Raw genomic sequence first — 15,982 nt, 5'->3', positions numbered from 1 at the left:
CTCAGTATCGTTAACCTGTGTGTTTTACAGACTCATTGGGCAATAGAAGAGAGCACACCACATCTCTACAGACGGGACAATTGCAGTCCTTCTGTAAACAGAACTGGTGAGAGTCAGACACATGGGTAACAAAAACAGGGCTCCAGTCCAATTACTTTGAAATTATAGTCTATGACAGAGTGGAAGGCAATTTACTGTTGAATATATTTTCCGACTTCTGAGTAGCAAATGTACCCAGTATGGACAAAGGTGATGAGATCCTTTTTGACTTTTGGAACAAGTTTTCCTGTTCTCTCTTTCAACAGTTGTAGATGATTTTTTAAAATTATTTCAGTTCTGGACTTCTCAACAAAATTAATCATTCCCCATCCTAAATGAAGTCAGTGAGAGGTTGATATTTTTTCTGGATCTAGTGATGCAGACACTGTATGTCAGGGCAACAATTTAAGTGTGGGATCAAATTCTTTGCTTACTGTGACTGATTTTGCCACAAATTCAGAAAACTCTACCGTATATTTTCTTCACGTTGTTTCTAGCTGTCTGCAGTCTTTTGTGTAGCACTCCATATATTGATGGTGGTATTGATAAAATTAAGCAAAATACCCTTCTTCCAGCACTTCTTACTAATTCTGATATCTCAACCATGTTGAAAGACACAAAATATTTATAGGAAACATCTTTTATTTTTCATTTATTTTATGGACTACTTAGAAAATGTAACCTTTTTTCCCAAGGAATTTATGAGCCTTCTACTGTGGAGATATAAATAAAAGTACACACACACAGAGGTTTATTAGACTCCATATGCCATCTCAGTTTCAGATGTGTCTCAAAGAAGAGCTGACCAAGAATAAGATTCAGAATGCCAGAAAAGGTCTTGGAGATTTTCCTAGACTAAGAAATACCACTGAGGCCAGTTGCTTTCTTAAAGCCTACTTATCAAACATTTAAAAAGCTTTCCTGGGATTCAGAGAAGTGTCCCAACTCTTCAGAAAATGAATCACAACCAGAAAGAGATTGTTCCTTGTTATGTCAGCAGAACAAGCATTAACCTGTCAGTAACCTGGAGATAAGAAGGTTCACAGGAGGATCTTTTCAGTTCCTATGAATATCTGATGGCAGGGGATGAAGAGACAGCCAGACTCTTCTCTGAAACACCCATTGAAAGGACAACAGGCAATAAGCATAAATTAAAATTCAGAAAACTCAATCTGAATGCAAGAAAATGTGTTTTTACCATGAGTATGGTGAAACACTGAAATCAACTTCCCAGAGAGGATTCAGGATCTCATCAGTGGACCTATTAGACATCTGGCTGGACATGACTCCAGGCTGCATGCTGTAGGCAATCCTGCTGGAGCAGCAGAATTTGACTGGATTATCTCAGGAGACTTCATCCTCCCTCAACTGTTCTGTGTGCAGTAGCCACTCTTTGAATAGACGCTCAAAGTTACAGCATGTGTTGCAATGCAGGAAAACTTTGGTGTCCGTAGAAACCCTTAATCTTCTTCAGATTGTAGAAAACAAAATGAGACAAGAGTGTGGAAGAGAGTCAAAATGGTCTAGCATTCCTGAAGTGGTCCTAGTTTGTGGTGTAACAATATTTTGTTTAATCAGGAACATAGTGGAAAATTGACTGAAGCCAGAGTCTCTGAGTTTCTGCTAAATTCCCCAGCCATCCAAGCAGTTTCAGAGATTAGTTTTTTATCCTAAATTAAATCCAAGTCAATTCAAATTCATGATGCCTGTCTTTTTGACCATTAGAACATTAAGATGAGTAATGCCTCAATGCATTCAAAGGATTGCTTTGCACTATTTTCTTTTTGTTCGACTTGAGAATGTCTTAACAGGTTACAGGGTCACTGGCTTACTTTCAAATGCCAGCAAATCTCAAGTATTCTGTCTGGAACATTTTTTAATGTGATAAGGACCAATCTCAGGATACCTCATCTTTGACAGCAAGGAACATGTGGACCAGTCACATGTCTCTAGGAGCAGCAGAGGAATCCCTCACATTCCAAGGAAGATGGAAGGGAGGCTGTTTGCATGTGTTGAGGGCTAAACCAGTACCTGGGCCCTGGACACTGGAACACTTCAAAAACAATTGAAGTGCAAGGGAAGAGCAATAAGAATGTAGGATATAAAAAGCTGTTCAGACACCTCAAGTAAAAAACATAAAAGTTTAGGTAATTCCTGAGTTAGGTGGCTATTGAAGGTGCTTTCAAAAGTTGTTATGTTGGAAAGAAGCACTAACAGAAGTAGTTATGCCAAATTCAGATGCTTACATCTCACTACATGTGAAATGAAATGAGTTGCTCAGAACCCATGGATCTATCAGGGGAAAAATAATACTAGATCTCCTGAATTCCAACTGGGTCAACAAATCAATGTGACTGATGTCACAGGAAGTGAAATCTTGTGTTTGCAACCTGGATTGCAGAAGAATAAAGTAGCCAAGGTATCTGTACTCTTGGAGTTTTCCTAAAAATGTAAATATTTCTTGGATTCTTTTGTGGTCCCCTTTTTGACACGATTGGGAGCTGCACTTTGAGCATTTTCTGAGGAAATGACAAATGGTGAGTTAATGGCACTGAAAATGAAGACAAGTTTTGTGATTTTATGCAGGCCTTTCTTTTAAAAAGTATTGGAAAGGGGCTTTTCAGAGAAGTGTTATAATACCACTTTCTGAGGAGTTGTGAAACTTGAAGACTTTTGCAGTTTGAATCTAGTAAGAAGTCATCAGTTTACACGAGCTGCTGTGCTTGGCACGTTGTCTGGAAAATTCAGAAAGCTGCTGGAAACATGGTGTTTGCCACACGTTTCATCTTTGCCCTTGGCAGCAAGCTCCTGTGACTTTTGAAGTAGGTTTGAAATTCCAGAAACCACACAGAAGATACATATGCATCTCCTAGTTTGTGTGAAGAACTTGAGTACTGCAGAAATAGAAAATATTAAAAATTCTCAATAAGAAAAGGAGAAAGGGCCTCCTTTTCAGCTCATCCTTTAAGTCTTGTAGAGCTCATTTCAGTCAGCAGGACTTCAGTCCTTAGATAGAAGAGCTTGGATGCTTGTAGTTGAAAGGAGGATGTTGCATGTAAAAGCAGTCTCAATAAAATAATTCCTGAATTTCATAAGAACTGAGAATAAACTGTTTAAAAATTGCTCAAAAGTCTCCTGTCATTCAGGAACTGTTTGGAAAAAGGAGTTGAGGTGTTGCAAGTTATTTTTACTCCTTTTCTGTAACTAATGCTGGTTGCTTACCTGGTCTTTGTTACCATTGCAGATTTTTAGCAAGATGAGTGGCATTCAGATGAAAGACCTGTAAGCAGTGTTGATGATTTTTTTTTTTTTTGCCAACATCTGGATAATTCATTTTGCTATCCAGTCTTCCATCCTGCAGGCAATACAAAGACTTTCAGACAAAAAAAGATTTTTGGAGTCTGGAGTATGATCTGATCAGATTTATTCTGATTGTCTGTGTCTATGGAGTCACAGCATTAATGTCAACTTGTTACTAAGGAATTTCTGGGGTAGGAATAAGGTGGAGACTCTTGTTTGTTCCAGAATAATAACCACCACACACACAATCACTGGTAAAGAAAGTCTGATAGAATTGATGCAACTGAGGGGGTAAAATGATCTTTACTTGTACAGGTTTGTATTATTACAGTTTAAACACAACATGCTGCACTGTGAAATAATTATCTGTGGTGCAATTAAACAACTACTTCCTCTTTTGGTTTTTACATTTCCAGCTTGCATGGAGCCCTCATTGCTGTTTTCAAAGAAGAGTAACTGTATCTTGAAGGCTTTCTAATCATCTAAATATGCTGTTCCTGGTGATTTCGGTTAAAATCATTAGATGATTCAGATGAGGTTGGAAAATAGAAATATTTAAGAAGTGGAAAAGTGTGAACTAAGATGACTGGGTGATATTTATGACATTTTTGGTCATCATCAGTGACTGATGTAACTTAGTAGATTTAAAAAGAAATAAACCAATATAATATTTTCTACCACAGCTGAAGGAGGTTAAATGTATTAGGTAGTTACCTCAGATGGGCAGAGCTAGAGAGAGTGAGAGATGGAGAAGGGACAAGCTGGGTCTTCTATGATTAATGTCAGGGAGGACTTCTCTTGTTGCTGAGTCACTCAAGACAGAGTCCAGGCTGGATATATGACTCATTCCCAGAAGGACTAAGATGAGGCTGCCTGTTATAGTCACTGCTGTGCTCCAGAGGTCCCTGGAACTTTGTTTGAAGTAACGTTAATGATGCTGAAGGATTTGTGTTATTTCTAGACCAGCAGCTTTATAACAATATCTGCAGCAGGAAAAGAAATAAAGAACTGGGGAATGGCACTAAGGAAACAAAATATGTTTAAAAGGACTTGGGGAGCCAAACATCAAGAGGAGCTCTGTAAGCATCTCAGAGTGTCTCGTTATGTCCCTCACCATCCTCACTGAACTGCCCCGGCCTCAGGAAGACTAGAGGAATGTTTGGCTGCTGGTATGCCTTCCTTTTGATCATCATGATGAGTGATATTTCCTCATACATTGTTACACATCCATATCTGTCAAGAGCTATCTGTCTCCTATCTTGCCTTAAATTCATTTCTCTGGGGCCAGGAGCAGATTGAATAATTAGCTCTGCATGGTGATCTGGATCCGTCACTGCTGCTCCTTGTTCCTGTAGCATCCAAGGGCAGTAGTCCTTCAGCGAACAAGGCTGAGACTGTGCACAGCCAGATGGGAAAGGAAGGAAGCCTTCCTGTTCTGAAACACATCTGAATAGTTTCTGACATGCCCAAGTCATCATGCAACACCCCTCTGCTTCTTATCAGGTCTTATGACAGACTTTTGTTATTTTCAGTGTCCCTTCACTAGGCTTAAAAATAAAATAAATATTACTCACATTAGCTTGACTTCTTTCTGTGGTTTGTAGATCAGGTTAGACAGCCCTCTCTGTGAAAGGCATTTGGTTTCAAGGTTGTTTTAGAGAGTAATGCAGTTGCTAAAACAAGAATCAGCAGTGATAAATTTTCAGTTTTGCTGAAGAGTTTTTTCTTGGGATCTCATAATTGCTATACAGCTTCCTGAAATGAAGCCATATTTAGCTCCAGTTTCTTTTAAAATTTTGTTTGGAGGGATGGGGATCTTTTATAATTTAAAACTGGAAATACTTAAGCATTCTTTTGCCTTATTGGAGTTGTTTGATATAATTTGGGTTTTAGGCATGCATTCAATGCAGCAAAGACATGACTGAAAGACGCTGTCCTAAGTTTCAGAGGGATCCATCTTATCCAGTCGAGTTACCTGGCTGGCCTGCCTAAACTTCTTAAAGTTGATTTGTGCTGTGAAAGAGGATACCATTCCCAATCAGTTCTAGAACAGAGCTTTAGAGAACAGCATTTATACTTATACAGCCAAATAATACATCTCCACTTAATCAGTGCAAAGACTTTAGTTTCAGGTCTGCCTGAAACACAGTCAAGATGCAATGTGGTAAATTACAATTTTTAGATTTTGACCACCAGCAGGAACTCTTTTTGGTCAAGAGTTCTTGTACAGGTAAATATTAACTTTGATGACAAAAGGAAAAATTACTTAGGCATTTGCTGTAATGTGTTAACTCTTTTGAAAGTACATTGTGATTATGCTATGTTGAAGTAAGCCTGCTTGGAGAATTACCTGAAAATTCCCTCAAAAAAATACATCCATTAAACTTTATCCTCTCTGGGGCTCCCTATTAACTATGTTCGCAGTGTGGAAGTATGTTAAATCCAAAATATTTTCACTACTAATATTTTAATCAAGTGAGAGACATCCCTCATGGATGCTTAACTGGAGACTTAAAAATCTGCATTTAAATTGATATTCTAAAATATACAACCCAAGAGACTGTGAGTACCTTTTTCAGTCATATTCTACATGAAGATCATGATGCTCTAACTTACTTGTCATAACCTACTAGTTATCAGGAATTCAAATTGATGATTTAGATAAAAAGAGAAAAATGAGGTTTGAGAAAATATTTTGCACGTAACTTTCCCAGCATGGATATCTGCACAAGCTGCAGCAAAATGGTGAACTACTGGTTGTTCAGAAATGTAACTGTCTGATATCCACCACAAATTGGGGTTGTCTTCCACTGGTATAAACTGGCATCACTGAGTACTGAGCCAAATAGCACAAGAAAAGGCTCTGTCTCACTCACATTTCCCTTAGCATTTTCCTATGTTATCAAGGTGACTTATTTGGAGGCATTAATTGTTATCCCTTGCAATGAGAAAGTAGTTATGTACTTGGATCTGGAAAGCAAATCCTGTTCCCCAAGTGCTTCCCAGCATCTCTCCTGGCCTTAATGAGAGTACACATTTAAGTGGGAAGGAAAACCAACTCTACTCTTCTTCCAGGGCTTTCATTAGTTAGGGGAAAACAATTAAAAACCCAACCAAACAAAAAAAAAAAAAAAAACCAAAAAAAAACCAAAAAAACAAAAAACAAAACAAACAAAAATCCCCCACCATAACCCCATAGCCGTAATTTTCAAAGGGGTCTGATATCTTCTCCAGCTGGTGGCTTGATCTGTTTTCCATAAAACCCTGGAATGACTCCACAGCAACATCAGGGCTTCAGTAGTTTGATTATTTGCTGTATATTGGTGCTTGCACTCCACAGTACAGAAAAAGTGTTTGCATACCTGAGGACTGGAATGTCAGAGAACCTTCCATCATAAAATGTGCACCTAGGAAACAAAAGGTAATATGGCCCAGAAGAATGAAACTGTGTTATGTCTAGTTAATAAAGTGTATCTGTTAGAGTTCTTTGAGCAAACAAGTGAATAATTCACAATCTTTTTAAGCTCATTCACCTGTTCTGCTTCAAAATTTTAGGACAATGAATTTGTAATTGGCTTTAGGATCTCTAGAAGCTTTTACAATTTTAACTGGGCATTAGAATTTAATTAAAAAATCAAAAACAAAAAAACCCCAAACCTAACTAAAAAAGACATTTGCTTCTCTTGTAAAGATCTGGTTGCTTGAGCTCAATGTTTATTTATCACATCAACAAATGTACCTGTGGTCACAAGAAGAACACCAAAGTGTTTTCTTCTCCTGCACTGCACCCTCATCCTCTGCAGCTAACACTGAATTGCCTTAGCATGTCCGGGGAGAGGTTGGTGATGGGACTCTCACATTTTTATTCCTGACAGGTGCAAATGGCAGGTACACTATAAATCACTATAACCTGTGCCAGTTTTAATTTCAGACTGCTTTGGCAATCTGCTGTTACTAATCCTAGCAATTAGAATGTACTTTCAGAGTTTTCTGGGAGGATTTACAGGCAAGGCAAAGGACAAGGTTTACACTGAAGCATATGAGAGTCATATTGTGTGTTTATATTGCACAGATGTCATCATGTACCTGACAATCACATGAACAGTAAGAAAATAATAAAATTAGGTGTTAAATGTTCTAATAATAATTAGAACAAACCCAAACAAAACACAGCAGTGATAAACCCCTCCCTGTTGCTTTGAAGTAGTGTAATTATAACTAAGTCAATGGCATAAAAGTTCAGCAATCAATCTGAGAAAATGTCATGTTTTTTTTCATAAGGATTGTGAGGAAAAAGATTCAAAGAACCTCAGTAACTTGTATTTGCCTACTTCATTTTAGTGTCACACAATATTTGGTATCATATGCTACTTTATTCCTCACCAAAATTCTAACTAAAGTTTTATTCCATACATTGTAGGCTAATACACCTAGAGTAATGCCCCTTTAACTCAAATATATTTCATTATTTAGGAACATGTTATAGAAATCTATGGTTTGGCTGCCTCAGTTATGCCTTTCAGCTCTGAAGAACAGCACCTGATCATGTTCTAGTGTTGTCAGAAAACTGTATCAGGCTTGCAGCCATAGTCCTTTTTCTATAAAGAATCACTCTATTGTACATCAAGATCAAATCCCCCCCCCCCAAATATAAATTAAAAAAAAATTCCTCTTTTATTAGGCATTAAAAAACTCAAAAAAAACCCCAAAAGAACCCTACCAAACAAGAAAACCTACCCACCCCCCCCAAAAAAAAAAAAAGTATTAAGATCTCCAAAGGAGTAAAAAAATACATTTGCATCACCTAGCTTCATTTTCTGGACTCTCACTGTAACTAGGGGTGGGATCCTCAGCTAGAGGTGCTGAATTATCCCCTAGAAAATGCTTGTTCTTTGCCCCCATAAGAGAGCAACTAGTGCTCTGATGGCCCCTAGTGCCCTAATTTAAGCAGGTTAATTTGGGTGCCCAAAGCTGTGACACTCCTAAATATGCCATGTCTCTCCCACAGGTAGTTTGTTGTTAATTTATGAGATGCTGGTGAGTGGAATCATTAAGCCCCTCCCCCCCGCCCAAAAAAACCCCCAAACAAACAAACAACAAAAAAACCCAAAAACAACCAAAACAAAAACAAAAAAAAGGAAAAAAAAAAAAAAAAGAAACCCACAAAAAATGTCTAGAAGCTGAGAAGCTAGGAAAGAAATTTGGTATAAATGGCTATCTGGAAGAGGAAAAATTGTTCAGAGCCCAAGCAAAAGTCTTTGGTACCTAGGCTTGCTGTAGAATGTTTTATTGCTCTCAAAGCACTGTTTCAGAGCAGAGGAGTCAGTCGTCAGTAGCCAAGGTTTTGTTTCAGTGCTGCAGCTCCCTTGGAGTTCAGTACTGAGAGCCCAGGAGCACCGCACTGGTGCTGTGCTCAGTGTGGGCTGCAGAATCCATCCCTCTTCCCATCCCAGCGGCTTTTGCAGTCCTGCCTGAGCTCCTCCTGCTGCTCTGTTCTTCTTGGGGTGTGTGTTAAACCTGGCTGTGCTTGTGAGAATTTCTTTGACTCCAGCACTGACAGATTGCAATTAATGACTGCCCTCATTACTGCCTGGAAAATCCTGAAAATATCTCTGAAATGCTTTCTCTTTGTATGATTTTGAAATACATCACTTTGGTTAAGCAAAATATTTTAATTCTAAGCCTTTTTTTCCCTCTACTTATTTGCCCAGGGGAAGTTTTTTGAGTTTTTTGTTTGCTTGTGATTAAAAAAAAAAAAAAAAAAAAGTAACAAAGGCTTTGTCAAAATGAGAATTTTCTTTAGGAAATAAAATATGTTCATAAAAAGCAAATTTTTTCCACCTTTTTAAATCAAAACTATCTGCTGAACACCATACAGGTTGTCATATGATTTTGTTTCCCCTCATTCTTTTTCCCGGCTAAATGTTGTGGATCAAACTATGGTTACATAATTCTAGTGTATATATAATGTCTGTTTTCCAGAGGTTGGGCTGGAAGAACAAACCAGACTGGATGTGAGACTGAATCAGTCACTGTGCAGTGGCCTGAAAAGAATGTTAATATTGGTTTTACTAGCAATATGTGAACTTCATGTCCTATAATGATTAAAAAAAATCCTCAGATGGCAGAAAGATTGTACTAAACTGCAGTGGCAGTGACTTTTCTGGGCCATATTATGAAAATAACAGAAATTCTTCCCCTGTTCTCCCGAAAAGTAAAACAAAAAGTGGAAAAAATTATTCTTTCCAATATGTACAGGAAACATAACAAATCCAGGACATGAGCATAGGTTTGACATAACTGTATGGCAATTTAGTATAGTTTAGCTAAGCAAAAATACAAATCCTTTTGGTGTTTAAATATATGTTATTTGCAAAGGAACAATTTCACACATTTTGCCAGCATTATCACCTCTTTATAGATTATGTTGCAGCAGAAAAGAAAAAAGGAAAAGTCAAAGACAGATAGTGTTTGAAATGGGTCATTTAGCCTAGGAATTAAATGCACTGGTGGTTAACATCTGAAGACGCCTCTATGTTAGAGAAGAGATCAAGGCTGTCATGTGTTTCTTTTAGTTTAAAGACAATGGAAGTGGAAATTCTGTTTAGTAATCTTGGAAATGTATCTAAAACAAAGCAACCAAGATATGGGAGACTTCAGAAAGAAAAGGAAGGCTGTGTATGTCTGACATAATGTAAGGAAAATAAATTAGTGGTTCAACAGAGAGAAAGGTTGTAAAACTCTTTTTAGTGTGGTGAAAACAATTCTTTACAGAAACTCCAAATATAGGATCTTTTATTGCATTTATAAATGAGGAAGTTCAATTAGCTAAAGTGTATCTCATCAGCAAGGTTTTCCAAAGCATTAATGTTGATCTGACAGTCCCACTGATGTCATTGTCCAGCCTGTACTGATTTCAGTAGAGAAACTTTAAACCCACTGGTGAAAATTTTCAACAAACTTAATCCTCTTTGATTTGTTATATGGCACAATCCCTGGGAAAGGCAGTGTGGCATACTGGTGACTTTGGTTAGACAGGGGGACTAGATAATTTTTGAGCAATGACCATTTCATATGTACTCTTGAAATTTCAGTTTAGCTCTTTTGGCTGCAGCCAAAGAATAATTATATGATTTTTTGTATAATTCCTCGAAAGAGAAGCTTTCCGGTACTTATAGTTTGTTCTCATTCTCTTCCATAATGTTGGTCTGCATGTGTTCATGTATACTGTGATAAAGTGCAATAAGATAAAGTGCTTAAATATCTTAATATTGTCTCTGAATATTAAAAGTCAAAGAAAATCGATTTCAGGTCACCGGGCTACTGCAGTCAGGGGATGAAAAGGTCTCTGCTCCTGAGATCATCTGCAGCGTAGTCAGCGATCAAGCACAGAGTGATGAGCCTGGAGGCATTAGCTACAAGCCAAGATTTTGAGACCTTCCAAATCTCTTTTTGGCCCTTTAAAAAGTAAATATAAAAAATTTGAAGGTGGATTCCTGTCCTAGTGGCTCACAGCTGTGGCTTACTCACTCCACTGACCCCTGCCACTGATTCTATCTGTCCTGACTGATGACTTGGAAGTGAAGTTCAGCCACCTCCTCTGATTAATTCCCTGCAGCAACCACACTCCATTGAAATTAATGCAGAACTGAGAAGAAGAAACATGTAACGATTTTCTACCAGAAATCAGAGGCTGGAAAATTGCTTTGGAAGGCTGAGAATGCTTTCCTGGAGTCTCTGTTTGCAGTAAATATCATTCACACTTAGTAACATAGTGACTTTGGGATCTGAGGACACTGGGAATGTAACTCACAAACTGGACCCAATAAATTTTTTGTGGTTTTGAATGGCTCATTTTTGCACCAGTCACTGGTTAACACTTTAAAGCCAAAGTGATGACATCTCCAGGCTCCCTGAACTTGTGCAACTTGTGAAAGTTTGACACTTTAAACGCAGGACTTCTTAAAGAAATTGTATTTTATTCCATTTCAGCAGCAGAGACTTTTGTAGCAGCACATTGAGAAAACAGAGAAGCACAGAAGATGTCCTGTTGTCTCACCCTGTGCTGAAAATCCATCAGATCTAACAGGTTATCATAGTAGAGAGGGACAGAAACAACACACTGAGCAATGTAGCAAAAGCTTGGTTTTTTGCTGCATGTTTTTCTTTTTTTATACAGTTTTACCTCCTGTATGACTCCAATTGGTTAGTAGCTTTCTTGCCAATTATTCTATTGGTTAGTAACAGGTATTTTTCTTGTCCGTGAAATCTATTTGAAAATTGTTTACATATTTTCTTCACTCATTCTCATGGGACAGATTTATGCAGGTTTTTTTTTTTTTTTTTTTTTTTTTTTACCCAGGAATAGATTGTTATGTTAACGAACTGTTCACACTAGGGTTGTTTTCACATGGGAACTTGCAAAGTGCTAGCTTTGCTTAGAAGAAATGACAGGCCACTGATCTAACAGAGCAAGCCTGATTTTATGAGGCTTTTCTTTTATAATTTTTCTACCTTACTGCAACACTTAAGCAGTGAGGTACTGGATCAGTGCTCGGGTAGGCACCTCCAAGAAGTGTCCATTATCAATTCAGCACCTTTTTCAGGATCAATGAATCCAGTGTGTGGGACCTGGGAGTGCAGGGAACACTGGTTTTCAGTAGCACATCAGCCTGTGCTGCTGCTCCTCTGCAGCCAGGAGAGGAATCTGTGCTGCCTTCATAAAAGTTACTTTATAAAAATTCTCAAAGGTGTAAACTAATGAATAAATTTAGCACTTTTATCCTCAAAGTGTATTACTTCTCCTAGCTTTCAAAGCCAGGCACTTTTTAATTTTTTTTTTTTTTTTTAACCTCTCTCCTTTCCCTCACCCGTTATTTCACATCACATAATCTATAATCAAGTAGTCCTTGCAGTCTCTCACATTCTTTCAGATCTGTGCACTCCCCCTCATCTTCCCCCACCTCATGTCTATTTAAATAAAACAAAGAAAAACTGGCTTTCTCACAGGAAAATGGCAAGCTTGGGCAGACAACTTGGACAAAGATGAAATTTGTGTGAATAAATATGGAAAAGCCCTGCAGTGTCATGGAGAAGGTCAGGTAGGGGAGAAAGGAGTAATCTGTGCCCAAGGACTGGCATCAGCAGAACAGATTATTCATTTCCAATTTAGATACTTCTGTACTGAAAATGCTGATGGTTGGTCATGTGGATATTCCCAACATCTTCATCTGGACTGTCAGTAAAAGATATAATCACTTATGTAAGGGAGGATATCCCAAAAGAGGCTCTGAGGCTGTGCATGTCTCCAGCTCCAATGTTAGCTATCCTTGTGATATCTTTGTATTGTATTGCATTAAAAAAAAAAAAAAAAAAAAGAAAAAAAAAAGATATTTTTTTTCTGTTTAGTACAGAATTGTAACTTGTGTCTTGCTGGGAATTGCACTGCCTGCAGAATCCCTTTTCATTCCCTGTCCCAAGACTATTTAGTGATGTTGATGTGCCTTATTGAATAGCAGCTTTGTTCCAAAGGCTTCACTTTGGAAGAGTATGAAATGATCTTTCCTATTCATTTGTAAAACAGTTTGAAATGAGAGTTATTGTACTTGGTTAGTCTCATTGTTGATTTTTAAATCTGAATACCAATTGTCTACAAAGGATGTACATTTTGTTCGTTTCTAGCCTGCTTGCCCACATACCTTTCATTCCTCCCAGTAGTTTTTGAAGCTGTTCCATTCTCGTTGTAATTCAGGGAGCTGAAAGATCTTGAATTCCCAGCGTCCTTGTGATAGCAGGGTGAGAGGACAGATACAAACAGTACTGGTAGAAAAGCAAGAACTCTGCCTCTTGCCCATTCAGAGAGGGCAGCCGTGGGGCACCTCTGGCTTGTCAACCCTTAAACACAGAGTTGCCAGGCAGGAGTGGATGAGTAGACAGCAAAGTGGACAGCAAAAAAGCTGTCCCAAAAAAGCTTGGGAACATGGGAGTGCTATAAAAGATGTGGGGGTTGACTGCAGGTATTTGTGTCTTTATCTGTCCCACTGCTCATGAAATGCTGCCTGTCCACATTTAGTGTTTGAATGTATTTCAGTTGGTGCTTAGTAAGTTTATAACATTTTATGCCTGGATGTGTAGAAAATGTGGCATTTGGAGCTCTAGTAAAAAGAGAGAAAACGGGGATATAAGTAGGTCAAGAGGACACAGGAAGACTGATTTTTACTGCTGTGATTTTTCTGTGGGGCCAATCTGCTGTTGAAACTTTAAGGACCTCTGCTCTATATGACACCATTCCAGTGACAGAAAAGCAAACAATGCAAAGTGCATAGTTGTGAGGCAGGGAGAGAGAAGTGGTCATACTCTTTTGCTCACCATCATTACAGATCAGTCTTATAAATCCAATAAGAAAAAACCCTTCTATGTAGGGCCCTTCTGATATTCATGAACAATACGGATTTTATCACACAAGTGTAGTTTGTGTTAAATGTGCCCCAATGATTATACTTGGCAGACTTTGGCACATTATTTTAATATTTGTTGATCTTTGCTGCTATATTCCTCAGCTCCATCTTGGAATGTGTGCCCCATATCAGCAGGCAAATGAAATACTTGCTCTAGTCAAGTGTAAACAAATTATTCCTTCCTGACTGAAAGCTGTGAAGAAACCTGGACTGTAGTATGTAATTAAAAATACATGTTTTAGATAAACACAGTGGCTCAGTGTTTTTACTGTGTTCGTCATCTCAAATGTGCCATCTGTGGATGATGCGTGAGGGAGCTATATATAGAAGCAGGCTCACTGTGTACAGACTTCCTTAATTTTATGGGACTACAAATGCATTGACATTTCCTGGTGGCTTAAAAGAGGCAGTAAATTACAATCCCACTTTGCTGGTGTGTGTCCTGTTAACCAATGTCTTAGGAAAAGTGTGATTTTCTTTTTAACTTATTGCAGATTAAGGGGAAGAAAAAAGGAATAAAATATCCAAATTTCTCAGAGCCTGTGAGCAAAGCCAGAGCAGGAGATTCAGATTGTGAAGAGCTGTATAAAGGTTGTCTGTGCATTTAATGTTGTTTTTTATTTTCGCTTTATAGAAATATTTCTTCATAAAAAGAGTAAATTTGAAGCACAAAAGGTCTTGGCTGTACAGAATGAGAACTCAAGCAGAATTGTATAAGTATTACTCCATAGACCTGGCACTACAAATTAAATTCAAGTCTTTGGGACACAGAAAGGGGAAAAAAAAAGTACTTCTGATCTTTATACAGGTCAATACATTTCAATGCTGAGGATTCACAACAAAGTGCAAAGAGAAAAGTGGGGATAAATACCCCTTTGCAGGAATTCTTAAGTCTGACATTGAGATACTAATTGCATTCAACCAAGTAAAATAAAGCTTGAGAACTAATCATAAACAAACAAACAAAAAAAAAGGCTGAATTCAGACTGAATGATGCTTCCTATTCAATAGGCAGCATTTGTTCACTTGAATACATTGAATGGGTAATTGACTGGAACTGTTTGTGATAGGTTATGAGGGGAGTGTTTGTTAGATGGCCTGAAATTACTGCCTTTTATGCATATTAGGGTGTTTAGCATGTCTTTTTTTATCATTCAAGATTTTTGTGTAGATACCTATGTGGCTCTCTTCCTCCTGCTTGTGTATCCTGTACTGTGTATCCAGCTAAGTGATCAAGAATGAAAAATAATCCCCTCTCACACAAACTGAAGCATGAAATGAACTAAGTGCTGCTTGCACTGTTTATTGTCATTTGTGAGTTAGTGGGAAGAGGAGGGGAGCTGAATGAATGTATCAGTGGCTTAGCACACCTCTGGGAATGGCCATTTCTTGTCCTGGCATTGTGAAACAACCAGGAGATGATCTCAGGAACTGTTTGAGAAGACTAGGTATAAACCAGCAGGGTTTATTGTATTAATGGCAAGGTGCCATGTGTGTCTGACTTTTGAGGATATTTGTTCAGTTCTGAACACTGTTATAAGTGTAAAAAATGTCACTTTTCTAGGGAGAATAGTTACAATTTCCTTAAAATTTCTTTAAGCTGTCTAGTATTTGCTATAGTTTTAAGTTTTAGCAAGTGTATTTGCTGTGTCCTATGACAAATAATTTCTTCCTTTCTGTTTAGTTTCTAAATTTCTGGTGCAAGCAAAATTCCTGCTTGATTCAGTGAAGAGCAAAGAAACCAACTGGCAGACTGAAAGACTCATAATAAAAATACTGCAGAGACTAATCATGGGAGACACTGGACCATTTATCTACATTTTTTATACCTGTACTGAAGACAACAATTAATTTCCAAAATTAGGACCCATCAGTGAGAAGTTAATGTTTGACATCACCCTTTCCTGTGAAGTTAAATATTTTGGGTTTGGATACAGTTTTCAGTCATGCATGTTCTTGATAAAAAACAAAAGTCCTGTCTGCTTTTCTAAGTTACCTACTCCTCCTTGTGGCTCTTTTACCATTTTTGTCCTTCACAGAGATATCCTTTTGAAGGAGACCTATCAAAACAGACAGGTGTCATAAGTTTAAGTCCAGTCTGAGATTTCATTTTTTAATTAATATTAATAATTGTGAATACTGGTTTTTTGCTCTCATGTTTGTTATTAATGATGTTATTTCTATTC

Source organism: Pyrgilauda ruficollis, unplaced genomic scaffold (assembly GCF_017590135.1).
Source record: "Pyrgilauda ruficollis isolate IOZ18807 unplaced genomic scaffold, ASM1759013v1 scaffold80, whole genome shotgun sequence".
Classification (NCBI taxonomy): domain Eukaryota; kingdom Metazoa; phylum Chordata; class Aves; order Passeriformes; family Passeridae; genus Pyrgilauda; species Pyrgilauda ruficollis.
The sequence above is the reverse complement of the archived record's forward strand: the minus strand, read 5'-3'. Positions refer to the sequence as shown.